Below are 15,411 nucleotides of genomic sequence, written 5' to 3'. Positions count from 1 at the left end.
ATAGTGCCGCCTGAGGCCACTGCCTTACGTCGCCTCATTAGAGGTGCGGCTCTGTTTGCAGTTTGATACAAAGTTACTGCCACTAAATAACGTGTGTGGTGGTCCTGCCCTTCCATTCATGGGTATATACACTTTAACAGCACTCTGTGTCCTATTTAAACCCTGTTTTTTGCATCTGCTTAGGAGGGTTAGGTGTATAATTGTTGTGTTGAGTTAACACACTTGTATCTTTGTTGTGGACAGACATACCAGACATACAAACAGCACTTCCCAGGATAATTTGGGATCAGGTGCACTCCCACAACTTCCATTCCCTTCACTTTTTGTTTTTAATCTAAGACTCCTGACCACAGTATTATGGAGTGTAATTAGTAGTTGCTGGGTTGCAGATTTTAATAGTCTCAATAAAAGTTATATTTTAATACTAATTTTTTAGGGGGGGTGCCCATTACAGATTCTACATATAGTTATACCTTTAAAATGTACATAAAGCATGATAAATCAACATGGTCATAGTCTACTTATTTGCGCAAGGCTGTTTCTAAAGCAGAGCTAAGCTTTCAAGTAACGTTAGATTTTCGGGCAACATTTGTGACATTAATAAATTTTACGATGTAATATACTGACAAATGTTGTCTCCTTTCTGTGAAATCCTGCATTTGTTTGTTCTTTCCCTTGTTTCTGTATCGAGTTGTTCCGTTTCTTACTATGTAGGGTGTACTGACTTGTGTGTAATGAAGAGAAGATAAGGGTGGGCGAGGGTCACCAGTTATATCTCAGGTATTATAAAAAACGTAGAAACTTGCTTTGGTGATTTATGAAAGACAAGATTCTCATCTTTCATATGTAAGGATACAGATCTGCCTGTGTAATTACCAGAGAGATCACTGGCTGAAAACACAATCGGGATTGGGACATGCATGTGCAACCGCCTCCCTCACCCTAATTTTCTCTTCATTTCATACAACCCCTACACCAAACACATTGAGAAGCAGGGAACAGGATTCCATAGAAAGGAGACACAATTTATTAACAAAGTATATTATAAAATTTCTTAATAACTCAAATACTGCCAAAAATCACATGTTGTCCAAAAGTTTTGTCACGCTTTAACTAGAAATTGACTTACTGACCAACCCTAACACACTTCACAGGATCACGTGACATCTTACCACCTCTGATCAGAAGTTGCAGAATGAAGCCTATTAGTTACGCTGAGCTGCCAGATCCTGATTTCGAAGCTAATAATGAAAGAGAGAAACGTATGTTATGTATTGTCATTCATAATGTGTCGAATAAGGTTGCTAAGTATTTCTAAAATATTTTAGGCTGAGGCTCCACGTTGTGGATACGCAGTTGTTTTTGCTGCAGATTTTGCTGCGGTTTTTTGAGCCAAAGCCAAGAGTGGCTACAATAGGAATAGGAAATATATAGGCACGACTTATATTTCTGCCTTCTGTTCAATCCACCCCTGGCTTTGGTTCAAAAAAACCTCATCAAAATCTGCAACAAAAAAACTGGATGTGGCCTTAGCCTAACTCTTGCACATGGACTGTAAGGGCTTGTCTGCATTGTATGATCCTTGCTTTGACAATTAGCTGAAGACAAAGCATCCCCCTACTTATAATTTGTTAGGCAGTAAGTGTTCAATTTCTCTACAGCACCTCCAGAGGCAAAATGAAGCATTACCAAGTGCCTATTTAAATCAATAAGTTGTCTGTGTAATGCAGGATAGCCACTCCAGTGTGAGACACTTTGCATAGCCAATCTGGCACAGAGATGAGGATTCTGATCAAAGGACCCACCAGTATTAACATAGTATTAACACCAGTATGAACACTATATTGGGGAAAAAATCAAGATGGCCAAATCGCAATATATTTTTTAAAGTATTAAACACACAAAAGTTCAACTCTCCCCCCATTCCCTAGATCACATATAAAAATAAGCAAAAGTAAAACACTATAGGAATAGCCGTGCTCAAAATGCCATAATAATTAAAATATTTAATATGATGAACAATGGTGTTGATTAGTGTTGAGCGAGTAGGATTCGATTGAATACCTCGCTTCCATAGGAATGCGTGTAAGCGGCCAAACACCAAGGAGTTAAGCGCATTAAATATTCACTGCGCTTAACCCCTTGGTCTTCGGCCGCTTACACGCATTCCTATGGGAGCGAGGTATTCGATCAAATACTACTCGCTCATCATTAGTGTTGATTTTTTTTTTCAACACTTTGCCTAAATTTTTTTTTTATATTTTGCAAAGTTTTTAATTTTTTAACAAGAATTAAAACATTACAAATACTATATAAATTTGCTATCGCCATGATCGTACTGACCCACAGAATACAAGTAAGGGCTCGTTCACATCTGCGCCCGGTCTCCGTTCTGAAGGTTTCCGTTTCCTGCATAAAACAGAGCAGGAGACGGAAACCTGCAGCAGTCTATCTCACCCATTCATTTGAATAGGTGAGAAAGCTGTCCGGCCGTGAGCGGCGGTGAGCGTTTTATGCTCTCCGCCGCGAAACCGGATTTTTTAATCCGGACACAGAGTCGGACATGCAGTACTCTGTGTCCGGATTTAAAAAACCAGTTTCGCGGCGGAGAGCATAAAACGTTCACCGCCGCTCACGGCCGGACCCGGTCTGTGCTTTCCGTCTTCTTGCATGCAGAAGACGGAAACCTGAGAACGGAGACCAGAACACAGGTGTGAACCTAGCGTAACATGTCAATTTTACCACACGGTGAATGCCATATAAATTGAAACCTGTATGAAATTGGGGCAAATGCTTTTTTTTTTTTTCCCCAATTCCACCACATTCTGAAGTTTTTTTCCAACTTTCCAGTACATTATACAGGAAATTGAATGGTACCATTACAAAGTAAAATTTGTCCTATATACAATAAACCATCATGTGAAATTATGGCTCTTAGAAGGTGGGGAGGAAAAAACTGAAATTGGCTTGGTCTTAAAGGGGTTAATAGTTTGAGAATTTTCGTATGCAGGAATACCTGAAGCGTTTGTGTGTTTTTGTTTATTTTTATGTGATCTAGGGAAGGGAAGTGATTTTTATCATTTTAGGGTGCATTCACACTACGTAACGCCAGCGTGTATCACAGCCGTACACGCCGGCGCTACAGCAGGGCTGCCGAACACTTCCCATTCATTTCTATGGGAGCCGGCATACGAGCGCTCCCCATAGAAATGAATGGACTGCTTTTTTGCGGGCTCCCATAGAAATGAATGGGAAGTGTTCGGCAGCCCTGCTGTAGCGCCGGCGTGTACGGCTGTGATACACGCTGGCGTTACGTAGTGTGTATGCACCCTTAAATAGTTTTTACTTTTACTCTTGTTTTGACTTGTATTTACAAACCCCCTTAGGGCGTGTTCACACGGCGGAATTTGCATTTCCCGTGTGAACATTCCACATGGCGAGCTATGACGGGATGCCTATGCAGTGAACCAGCATCCTGCCGTGGCATTCCACTCCTAAATAGGCCCAAATGAATGGGCCCAATCGGGAGGGAGCCTTGTGCTGCAGACACCACGGCTGATTCAGCCACAGAATCCACGGCAAGAAGGATCATCTCGTTTCTTTTTTCCGCTACTAGCTAGCGAAAAAGCTGTCATGGCAACCAATTAATGCCCTCCAAAGACATTTCAGAGGTTGGCAATAATTACAATATGATAGTGCCGGCCCTGATTAGAGGCCTAAGTCACATTTGACTGCAGGACTGAAAAGGTTAACATTAGAGATGAGAGAGTAGTATTCGATCAAATATTACGGTATTCGAAATACTCGTACTCAATCGAGTACCACTCGCTATTCGAATGTAAAAGTTCGATGCAGAACCAGCATTGATTGGCCAAATGCTATACAGTCGGCCAATCAACGCTGGTTCTTCTCCTACCTTTAGAAGTCTTCTCCGTGCAGCTTCCCCGCGGCGTCTTCCGGCTCTTCATTCACTCAGCCAGGCATCGGGCCTGGGCAGAGCCAACTGCGCATGTCCGCTTGTAGTGCGGACATTCGCAGTCGGCTCTGCCCAGGCCCGATGCCTGGCAGAGTGAATTCAGAGCCGGAAGACGTTGCGGGGACGCTACACGGAGAAGACTTCTCGGAGGATCCAGCCCGACCCTCACTCGTGGACTTGGTAAGTATAATTTGATCGAATGTTGCCTACCCCTGAAACGAGCATTTTACCCCCCATAGACTATAATAGGGTTCGATATTCAATTTGAGTAGTCGAATATTGAGGGGCTACTCCTAACGAATATCGAACCTTGAACATTTTACTGTTCGCTCATCTCTAGTTAACATCTGTAATTGGTGTTAGCACTGTTCACATTTAGGGCAGGTTCACACCAGCGCCTGATCTTCGTTATGCAGGTTTCCGTTTTCTGTCGGCAGAACACGGAAACCTGGCATTCAGTGTCCACCAGTGAGCCCCCGTGAGCGTCTTCTGGTCTCCGCGGCCAAACCGTTTTTCTTTTAACCAGACACAAAGTCCTGCATGTCCGACTTTGTGTCCGGTTAAAAAAAACAGTTTCGCCGTGGAGAGCAGAAGACGCTCACAGGCGGACACTTTCTTTTCAAACTCATTCAAATGAATGGGTTTGAAAACTGACTGCTGGTTCCCGTCTCCTGTCCAGTTTCTCGGGCAGGAAACAGAAACCTGCAAAACGGAGACCGGGCGCAGGTGTGAACCCGCCCTAAGTTGTATTTTTATAGCCAACATCCACCTTGTAGGGAAAGGTGCACTCTCCAAATAATGCATTGCGACTAATGAAGTAAATGTGGATCCCATGGTTGATACTCTGCTAAAATTAAAATATTTAATCTTTGTTCCAATCTGAAACCTCCAGAAAAGGTAACACAGCGAAATTCTGGAAGAAGAAAAGCTCAAAAACACACCAAATATTCCATTAGAAATTTGAACTTAAATATGCAGGAGACAACTGATCCAGAACCAGGTTTGTGTCTGATGTCTAACTTTCCAGAATGTTGTACTCTTTCAGAAAAAAAAGGAATACTTGCCACATGCCACACATGCCAAAACAATTCTTTTTATCCCTTTAACCATAACTCAAGTTTCAGACAACTTTTGATTTTCTGGTAGAATTTGTGTCATTCATAAATTTTGTAATATACTTTACTAACAAATTTTGGATCCTTTGTGTGAAATCCTGCATTTTTTTCACTTTTCCCCTTGCTTGTCTATTGAGACCTGTCTCTGCTCATTGTGTATGGAATACGGGCTGTGTGATGGTTTAAAGAGTCATTGTGTGGCTTAATTCTTACAGGACAAATTTAATTTTCCGTGTAATGTACTGGTAGCAAAAAAAATGTAAAACGAGGTGGAATTGGGGAAAATTGCAGTGCTGGAGTCTTGGGTTTGAATCCTGCCAAGGACAACATCTGCAAGGAATTTGTATGTTCTTCCCATGTTTGCGTGGCTTTCCTCCCATACTCCAAAGACATACTGATAGGAAAAATGTTCATTGTGAGTCCTATATGAGGCTCATAATCTACATTAAAAAAAAAAAATTACCTATAGTCTGTGAATCAGGACAATCACAGTGATATCAAATTTATGTAGTATATATATATATATATATATAATTTAAGGTCTTAAATAAAAACTGTAAAATATAAAAATTTCCAACACTGGTATCTTTTTCATATTTCTAGGTATGGACTTTTTTAAAAATTAAATTCTTTTTACAAGTCAAAGCATTGAAAAAAATCATTGAATAAAAAATGTCGATTTGGCCATTTTCATTTTTTTTCCCACTAGTAAGAGGCTAAAATCACTTTTGTTCTAATCTGAAAATTCCAGAAGTTCCAGAAATCTTAAATCGGCAAAAATATGGAAGAAGAAAATCTCAAAAAAAAATCATCTATTCCCATAGAAATCGGAGCTTGGATATAAGGAAGACAACTGAGCCAGGACAAGGTTTGTGTCTGATGTCTTCACACGGTGGAATTCCTCTTCATTTTCGGCCATCGGGCATTTTGGCTATGGTCTAGCCATGATGAGGGGAAATGAGGGGAAAACGGGAAAAAAAATGCATTTTTGCTAATTTTCTTTAAAGGTTTGGTTTATGATGGCATTGCCCTTTGGCAAACACATTACCTATAGTCTACGAGTCAGTACGATCTCGGCAATACCAACTTTGTATAGTATTTTTCATGTTTTCATGATGCTAGAGTTCAGAACTAGGGTTGAGCGATCGGGATTCGAGTAAATTTTCACGATCGGCGATCGAGTAATTTTCACGATCGCGATCGGGTTCCGATCCCGCCTATAAAAGATCGGGAACAGAATTCCGATCCCAATCGCTCAACTTACCTGCACAAAATGCTGCTACTGCCGCTCCCCGTTCTTCTCGCTCTTCTTCTTTCTCCTTCACATGCCTTCAGAGCGCCCTGCGCTCCCCCACCTCCCTAGACTAGTGTTAGAGATGCTGGGAGGAAGCCAGGCTTGTCGCTTAGGCTTGTCTCACGTCTCCCCGCCCACACTCTCCTAAGCCACAACAAGCCCCGCCTACTCCCATCATCTCTAACACTAGCCTAGGGAGGTGGAGGCGCACACAGCGCTCTGAAGGCATGTCAATGAGAGAGGACCGGACCGAGAAGAACAGGGAGCAGCAGCGGATCTGTGCAGGTAAGCGGACACCAGGGGGACTAATTAGCCGGGGTTTTTTTTTAATCACTACACAGAGTGGGGTCCAAAAATTGAAATAAGTTTTGGACTCCATGCTGTGTAGTGAATAGGATCGTTTTTAAAATCTGATCTTCGATAATTAAAAAGAATCCCATTGACTTGCATTAGGATTGGAATTGGGATTGGGTTTAGATGGAAAATGATCGCAAATCAGATTTTAAAAACGATCCTGAAATTTCAAGATCGTTTCAACCCTATTCAGAACTGATGACAAATCTACTTCTTAGGCCCGGTAACTAGACCTATGACTGTCAGGCCGGAGTTCCCTGAACAAGTTGGCAATGAAAATTTTAAAGTGTGGTGTGGCAAGAAGACAGGGATCTTTATGAAGGCACACTGGAATGGAGGTAAGTCTTTTAGATGGCCACCCAAATTTTTTTAGCACATTTACAATTGTAAGCTGAAGTACCAGATACAGCTACAACCAAATGTACAATACAAAAAAGAACGGAGGCAGTAAAAGTTATGGATCTATATGGATCTGCTTCTCCCACTCTATAGCATGCTGTCTGCATGCTGGATTGTATGTTCCTTGTGATAGGTTCCATTTAACTTGCAGGAATTTTTGGATTTTTTTTTTTTATATTTCAAAAGCCATAATCTTTTTTATTTTTCCATTCACACAGCTATTTGAGTGCTTAAAGGGATCCTATCATTGGATAACACGTAGGAATAGCCTTAAGAAAGGCTATTCGTCTCCTACCTTTAGATGTCTTCTCCGTGCCTCCGTTCAGTAGAAATCCGGGTTTTCTTCGGTGTGCAAATATGTTCTCTCACAGCACTGGGGGCGGTCCACAGCGTTCAAACAGCACTGGGGGCATCCCCAATGCTGTGAGAGAAATCTCCAGCGCCATCTTCTTCTGGAACGCCCTCCACCTCTGTCTTCTTCCGTCCTAGCTTTCAATCTTCCAGGCCTCAGGCAGAGCCGACTCCGCATGCCCGGGCCACAAGAAAATGGCCGCTTACACAGTAAGCTGGTGTAAGCGGCCATTTTCTTGTGGCCCGGGCATACGCAGTCGGCTCTGCCCGAGGTCCGAACCCTAGAAGATTGAAAGCCAGGACGGAAGAAGATACAGGGAGAGGGCGTCCTAGAAGAAGATGGAGGCGTCGCTGGAGATTTCTCTCGCAGCATTGGGGATGCCCCCAGTGCTGTTTGAGCGCTGTGGACCGCCCCCAGTGCTGCGAGAAAACTCATTTGCATACTGAAGAGAACCTGGTTTTCTACCAAACGGCGGCTCTGAGAAGACATCTAAAGGTAGGAGACGAATAGCCTTTTTTAAGGCTATTTCTACATGTTAGGGAGTTTTTTCTCCCTTTAATTTTTGTGGAACAATTTGTACTTCGTACCATTTAATATTCCGTACTTCCAGTTACAGAGCCATTTAAGGGCTTAATTTTTGTGGGAGAAATTGTACTTAATAGTACCATTCAATATTCCATATAATTTACTGGAAAGCTGAAAAAAAAAAATCTGAGAGAAAATCTGCATTCACGTGGCTTTATTTTTACGGCATTCGGTGTGCAGCCAAAATAACATATTACCTGAATTCTGTGACCTTTTCAGACTCAGGGATACCTAATATGTATGTGTTTATGGTGGCCGCCAATGTTAGGATTCTTAGTATGTATAGTCCTCACTGCAGCACTGCTCGCTTTAAGGTTGCCATTTTAGTGACCACTTAGAGTGCTGCCTCATTTCCAATCATCAGCTAAGGCCGGATATGTCATATATACCCAGATTATCTATTTCTGTGTGGTGGAAATTCTGGAAAAATGAATTGTTCATACACACACCAAGATTTTATTCATGCAATGTCTTGCTTTTGTAGACCCAAGAAATGATCTGTGCATTCATTCTGATGGGAAGTCATTCTCAGCCACCAAATTTGAAAAGTATGGAGGAAGAGAAGCGAGTAAAAACTGGAAGAGAAGTATCCATTGTGAGAATGTCACATTGGAATCTTTATTAAAGGTAGAAGGTTTATCACTGGCGCTCATGTTAAAATGCATATATCATGCAGTATAATTTTTTTTATTCTGCATTCACTTTTGAGAACAGACAGGACCCCATTCCCCAGAGGTGGGACCTGCATCTGTCAGGTATCCTATGAATGCCCCTTTAACTATGGATAAGTCTAACCCTAACAACCATCTGTTCCCACTTCTTTCTACTGGATAAGTGACTATGTAATTTGTGTGGAGGCATGACAGGCACACACGCAGTGGCGTAACTATGGAGGGGCTGAACTTTTGACATGGGGCCCCCCTGACCGACGCCCACCAAAGACCCTGCCCAACCCCCCCCCCAACCCCGCATTCCTGCGCTCTCTATTATGCCCCATAGTGGCCCCTGCCCACAGTATTATGCTCCATAATGGCCCCTGCCCACAGTATTATGCTCCACAGTGGCCCCTGCACACAGTATTATGCCCCATAGTGGCCCCTGCATACAGTATTATGCCCCATAGTGGCCCCTGCACACAGTATTATACCCCATAGTGGCCCCTGCACACAGTATTATGCCCCATAGTGGCCCCTGCACACAGTATTATGCCCCATAGTGGCCCCTGCACACAGTATTATGCCCCATAGTGGCCCCTGCACACAGTATTATGCCCCATAGTGGCCCCTGCATACAGTATTATGCCCCATAGTGGCCCCTGCACACAGTATTATACCCCATAGTGGCCCCTGCACACAGTATTATGCCCCATAGTGTCCCTGCACACAGTATTATGCCCCATAGTGGCCCCTGCGCACAGTATTATACCCCATAGTGGCCCCTGCACACAGTATTATGCCCCATAGTGGCCCCTGCACACAGTATTATGCCCCATAGTGGACCCTGCACACACTATTATGTCCCATAGTGGCTCTGCACACAGTATTATGCCTCATAGTGGCCCCTGCACACACAGTATTATGCTCCATAGTGGCCCCTGCACACAGTATTATGCCCCATAGTGGCTCCTGCCCACAGTATTATGCTCCATAGTGAACCCTGCACACAGTAGTATGCCCCATTGTAGACACCCATGAACAATTATACTCTGGGGTCTTTTCAGACCCCCGAGTATAATAATTGGAGACCGAGAGGGGATACCAACAACTTGGCTCCGCTGAACTCCTCGGTGGTGTCGGCCATCTTCAATGACGTCCTGGACGTCACATGATCCGGGACGAAGCTCCCGGTCATATGAAGTCAGATACGTCACAGAAGTAGGCCTGAAGCCTGTCTGGAGCCTGGAGAGGTAAGTAACACTGTTTATTATGTTCCCTTACCTCTCCTGAACCTCCGATTATTAATACTGTTAGTGTTTCCAGAAAATGCCTGCAGCGGTAGCGGCTGTCGCCGGGCCCCCTAATGTCCCGGGCCCTGTGACAGCTGCTTCCGCTGCTACCCGGTAGCTACGCCCCTGCACACACGTATTTCAATCAGGTGAGCCTAACCTATATTGCTGGTTTAATATTCTTCACCCTGTTGGCAGATTCATTTAAAGGGTTAAGGGGCTTGTTTCCACTACCTTATAACTGCATTGCCAATATTTCAAGTTTATCCTCTGGGTTTGCCATGAAATAAGAAAGTCATCGCCTTCTCACTTTGTTCAACAGGCTGGATATTTGAAACCTTCCAAGTGGCCCCTAAAATGTAAGTGACCCTCGATATTGATCCTCTAAATTCTATGAAATTTATAGGAGATGTATAGAATGAAATCCATGACACATCAGAAGCTTTTATACTTGTGGGGGGAGGGGGAAGTCATGGGGTTTTACTGCCATCACTCCCCATAATGAAAGATTACTGGACACCTTCCAAGTGCACATCTGATGGTTTCCAAAAGACTTAACCCCTTACTACTGGTGACATTTTTCAGTTTTAATTTTTGACACCGACTCCTAAACAACCATAACTTTTTTATTTTTCTGCTCACAGAGCCATATAAAAATTTAATGTAAAATTGTTCTTCATAATGGTACCATGTATTATTCTGTATAATGTACTGGGAAACTGGAACTAAAAATTCAGAATTGGGTGGAATTGGAGAAAAAATGCATTTGTGCGACTTTCGTATGGGCTTTGTTTTTACGACATTCACTGTGCACTGAAAATGACATGTCACCTGTATTCTATGTTTCAGTACGATTCCGGGGATACAAAATTTATATAGTTTTATTTACATTTTAACCCCTTAAAGATATAAAACTTTGCAAAAAAAATTTTTTTTTCCTTAAACTCACCATGTTCTGACATCTGAAACTTTTTTTTATATCCATTATATTTTCCTGTATACAGAGATGCATAGGGTGTCTTTTTTTTTGCGGGGCAAGGTGTAGTTTTTATAGGTGTGCCTGCCTGTGGCTAGTTTTGTTCTTGCAGATCTTGCACCACATATTTGTCACCTGACTCGAGTGGCCTATGAATTTCTTTCTTAGAATCCAAGCTATTTATAGTATGGATTCTTGGACACTCATTTGTCTTTTGGGCTGAGAAGAGACCTTCTCTTAGGAAGTATTCTTTTAATTTATCAATAGACCCTGACAGTGTTCAAGTCTTGTGGTCAGTGCTCTAGGTCTTAGATGGAGAGAATAGCAGTTACGGGTATTTAAAGGGATCCTATCATTGGATACCCTTCTTTCTGACTAACATATAGGAATAGCCTTAAGAAAGGCTATTCTTCTCCTACCTTTAGATGTCTTCTCCGCACGGCCGTTTGGTAGAAATCCCAGTTTTCTTCGGTATGCAAATGAGTTCTCTCGCAGCACTGGGGGCGGCCCCAGTGCTCAAACAGCACTGGGGGCCTCCCCAATGCTGCAAGAGAACTCTCCAGCGCCGCCTCCATCTTCGCCTGGCCTCTCTCTCTTCTGCCGTCTGAGTTTCAATCTTTCGGGCCTCGGGCAGAGCCGACTGCACATGCCCGGGCCCACAAGAAAATGGCCGCTTACTCAGAAGCGGTCTGTTAGCCGGTCTGGTTTGTGGGTTGAGTCTCCAATCTTTGTGACGGGGCGGATTTCATTATTCATGCTTCTTATGACTTTGAATCATCAGGGCTTGAGATTTTATGTCTGAGCTCCAAATGGTAATGGTTTATGCTAGGTTAACCCTTAATAAAGTACAGCGGCCATGTTTGTCTGTGTGTTGACCCTATTTATTATGGATTGTCTGGCAAGTAAGAATATTTATGCAAAAGGTTCAGAATAGCTTCAAAAACAAGAGCAATACTCACCTTCCCAATCCCCTATCTCATCCCAATCCTGCCCAAGTCTCTATATGCAGGAAAAGGCTGCACAGTCACAGACTACAGCTGGGACCTGCATAACCCATATCCTGTATGTTGAGGGTCCTAGAAATAGAGACCAAGCGACATACAGGAAGCCACAGGGGATCAGTAAGGCGAGTATTGCTTCTATACATTTAACCCATTTTGGCAATTTTGTAAACATCTGACCCTTTAATGCAAAAACAATAAGCTGCTGCCACCTGCTGGTAGCGAGACTAAGCACATTTAGACGTTACATATTTATTTGCTGCCCTGTCTGATATGAATAGAAATTTATCTGAATCTACAACTAATTTATACGTATTGTATTTATCCAGCAAGAAAGCGAAAATTCTGAATTCCCAGTGAATAGATGAAGACTTCCTACAATCATCCTGCAACAACCAGAAGACGATGCCGACTGTAAATTGAAACAGCATGGCAAATCATCTTCCCATAGGTCATCATGAGGGATTGTCAGCAACCTCTTTCCAAAAGACAAAAACAACCCAAGCACTGTATATATATGGAATGTTCCTCTAAACATATTTTGGGTGGTCTGGATTTTACTACCCTGTTTCCCTGAAAATAAGACACCCCCCCCCCCCTTCACCTTCTGGATCACATACAACAGGCAGTCATGCTGGCACTCCGCTAATTGTTCCCCGCTTCGTTTGCCGATTGTTCCCCGCTCCAGCCGCTGCATAAAACATCCCCCGAAAATAAGAAAGGTCATATATTTCGTTAGCTAATTAATTATAAGAACATGTCTTATTTTTGGGGAAACAGGGTAGTCGCTGTTGTCTCCATATACTGCTTGTTTTCCATTACTGGTCAATTTGTACAGCACTATATAAATAAAATGTATTATTATTATATTATTACTGGTCCACAGGAGGATGGGGGGGGGGCATCTAAATGCCTTATCCTTACCACTAGGGGGCATGTTTTATACAACTTACTTACAAATAAACAGACAAGCCCAAACAGTGAGACAATAACTTTTATTTTTATTGAGATCCACAATACAGAAGATGCCGTGTGATGAATCAATAGTCGTCCTGCTATGCATTGAGCTCTGTTCTCTCCACCACTAGGGGGCAGTGTGAGTATTATTGCTATATGACGGTGTATTACAGCCTTCAATGGACGGAGCTTTATTGAAACCTTTGTGGACAATAGTGTAGAGGGATGCATTGTGGATATCTGGTTCGTGTGAGCGTAGGCTCCCAACCCATAGCCAATAATGTAAAGATGGACGTCACACCAAAATGTGCCAATATTTCCTTTTCTTTATTGATCACAAGTGCAATTGATGTCGAGCTCTAGATCTATTGCACTTGTGATCATAAAGAAAAGGAAATATTGGCACATTCCTTGTGGACAATAGTTTCATAGGTTGCTGGTTTCATATTGTTGTATATATTAGGCCTGGTTCACATCTGCGTTTGGTATTCCGTTCGGGGAGTCCGCTTGGGGATCCCCCCCCACACACCCCCACCCCCCCCCGAATGGAAACCTATACGCATTAAAAAGCAGTTAACTAAGGGTATGTTCACACGGAGTTTTTTGCAGGCAGATTTTGACACGGAATCTGCCCCAAAATCCGCCTGCAAAAATGGCTTCCATTGACTTCAATGGAAGCCGTTCGCTTTTATTTTTTATTTTTGCTAGCTAGTAGAAAAAAGAAGTGAGATGCCCTATCTTGCCGCGGATTCCACAGCTGAGTCAGCCGCAGTGTCCGCAGCTGGAGACACTCTCCTGTTAAGGCCCATTCATTTGTGCCTAATCAGGAGAGGGATGCTGCAACGGAATGATAGTACACTGTGTTGGCTAGCCACGCAAAAGTTTACATGGTGGAAGCCATTTTCCGCCATGTGAACATACCCTAAGAAACAACTTGGACCCCATAGATTATAATGGGGTTTGTGTGATTTTCGCTCGGTTTCCACACGAATCATGAAGAAAAATGTTGCTTGCCGTTTGTTTGTTTTTAGCTAACCGCTTATTAATGCGTATAGGTTTACGTTTGGGGGGGGGTCCCCAAGCAGACTCTCTGAACGGAATACCGAACACAGATGTGAACCGGGTCTAAGTGCTGAGAGTCAATGTAACACTACTGCATTTCTGGCCAGATTTCTACCTAAATTGGCTCAGTGGGTAAAAGTACTGGCTACACATAAGTATAAGGGCCCCTTCACACGGAGTTTACGCTCCGTGTATTCTGTATACGCTCTGTGGTTTCTGTCCATTTTACATGTGTAAAAATACATGTGTAAAATGTAGTTGGCCATTGAACGTGTAAAAAAACGCGTCAAAAAATGTCATTGATGTCAATGAGAGTCTTATTTTTACACGTGTATTTTGCCAATATGAGCGCGCGTTTACTCTGTGTGAATGGACCCTTAGAGTGCTACCATCCTCTCCATGTGTACATATTTTTAACGAAGATGTTAAAAGATAAAGATAAAGAACTGTTTACTTTAAAAGCCATGATTTTTTTTCTATTTTTTTGTTATTGGTTCACTTTTTTATTCAGTGAGCACCACCTTGCTTATATCAAGCAGCGGTCGTAGTCTAAACACCACCATCTCTATTCACACTTGGGAGTAGGGAATCAGGGGATTGACTAGGAACAAGAGTGCCACCTTTTTTCTATACTGTCTTGGCCTGATGGCCAGTGGTAAGATTATGTTTACCAAGACCATTGTTCCCAATGATGGCACAAATAGCTCATTCCCAAGTACAGTACTCAAAAACAGCCATGAGTGACCTGGAGAACACGTGATGGGTAGATCCAGGCTTTAGCACCACTACAGCCAGATACATGTAAAACTGCATTACATGCGGCAGACACAATTTAGGCCAAGTAGTAAAATGTCTGAAACACACCCCAAAGCCCTTGTACCCGTTCCAAATATTGCAGATTAACTAGCCAGTTATCAAAGGTGGGTGAGTAGGTGCTTGGGTGTATTGATCTCTTTTCAGGATGGCCTGAGATATATCTGGTACAGAAAGCCACTGCAAAAGAAACTGCAGATAAACTACTCAAAGAGGTAGTGTGCAGGTATGGGATCCCTGGGACCATCAAAAGTGATTGTGGATCTCACTTTACTGCACTGTAATGAGAGAAATAATGGAGGCCGTGGGGATACAGCACATGTTCCTTACCCCATACAGCGCCGCACCTCCCATGAGGCGACCTGAAGCGACCGCTTCAGGCGGCACTATGTCGGGGACTCGGGGGAAGGCGGTATTTTTGCTGACCTAGGTGAGTAGGACTGTCCTGGACTGGCTTAGCGTCAACGTCTCGGCAGCCTGGCACGGGAAGCAAGCGGTGAATTGGGGCGGCCCTGTGGATGCAGCGCTGCTCCAGCGGCTGCCCCTCACGCTTAGGAGAGAGCAGGTCCTCTCCCTGCTTGC

Source organism: Leptodactylus fuscus, chromosome 1, assembly GCF_031893055.1.
Source record: "Leptodactylus fuscus isolate aLepFus1 chromosome 1, aLepFus1.hap2, whole genome shotgun sequence".
In the NCBI taxonomy this organism is placed as follows: Eukaryota; Metazoa; Chordata; class Amphibia; order Anura; family Leptodactylidae; genus Leptodactylus; species Leptodactylus fuscus.
This window is presented reverse-complemented; position numbering follows the sequence as displayed.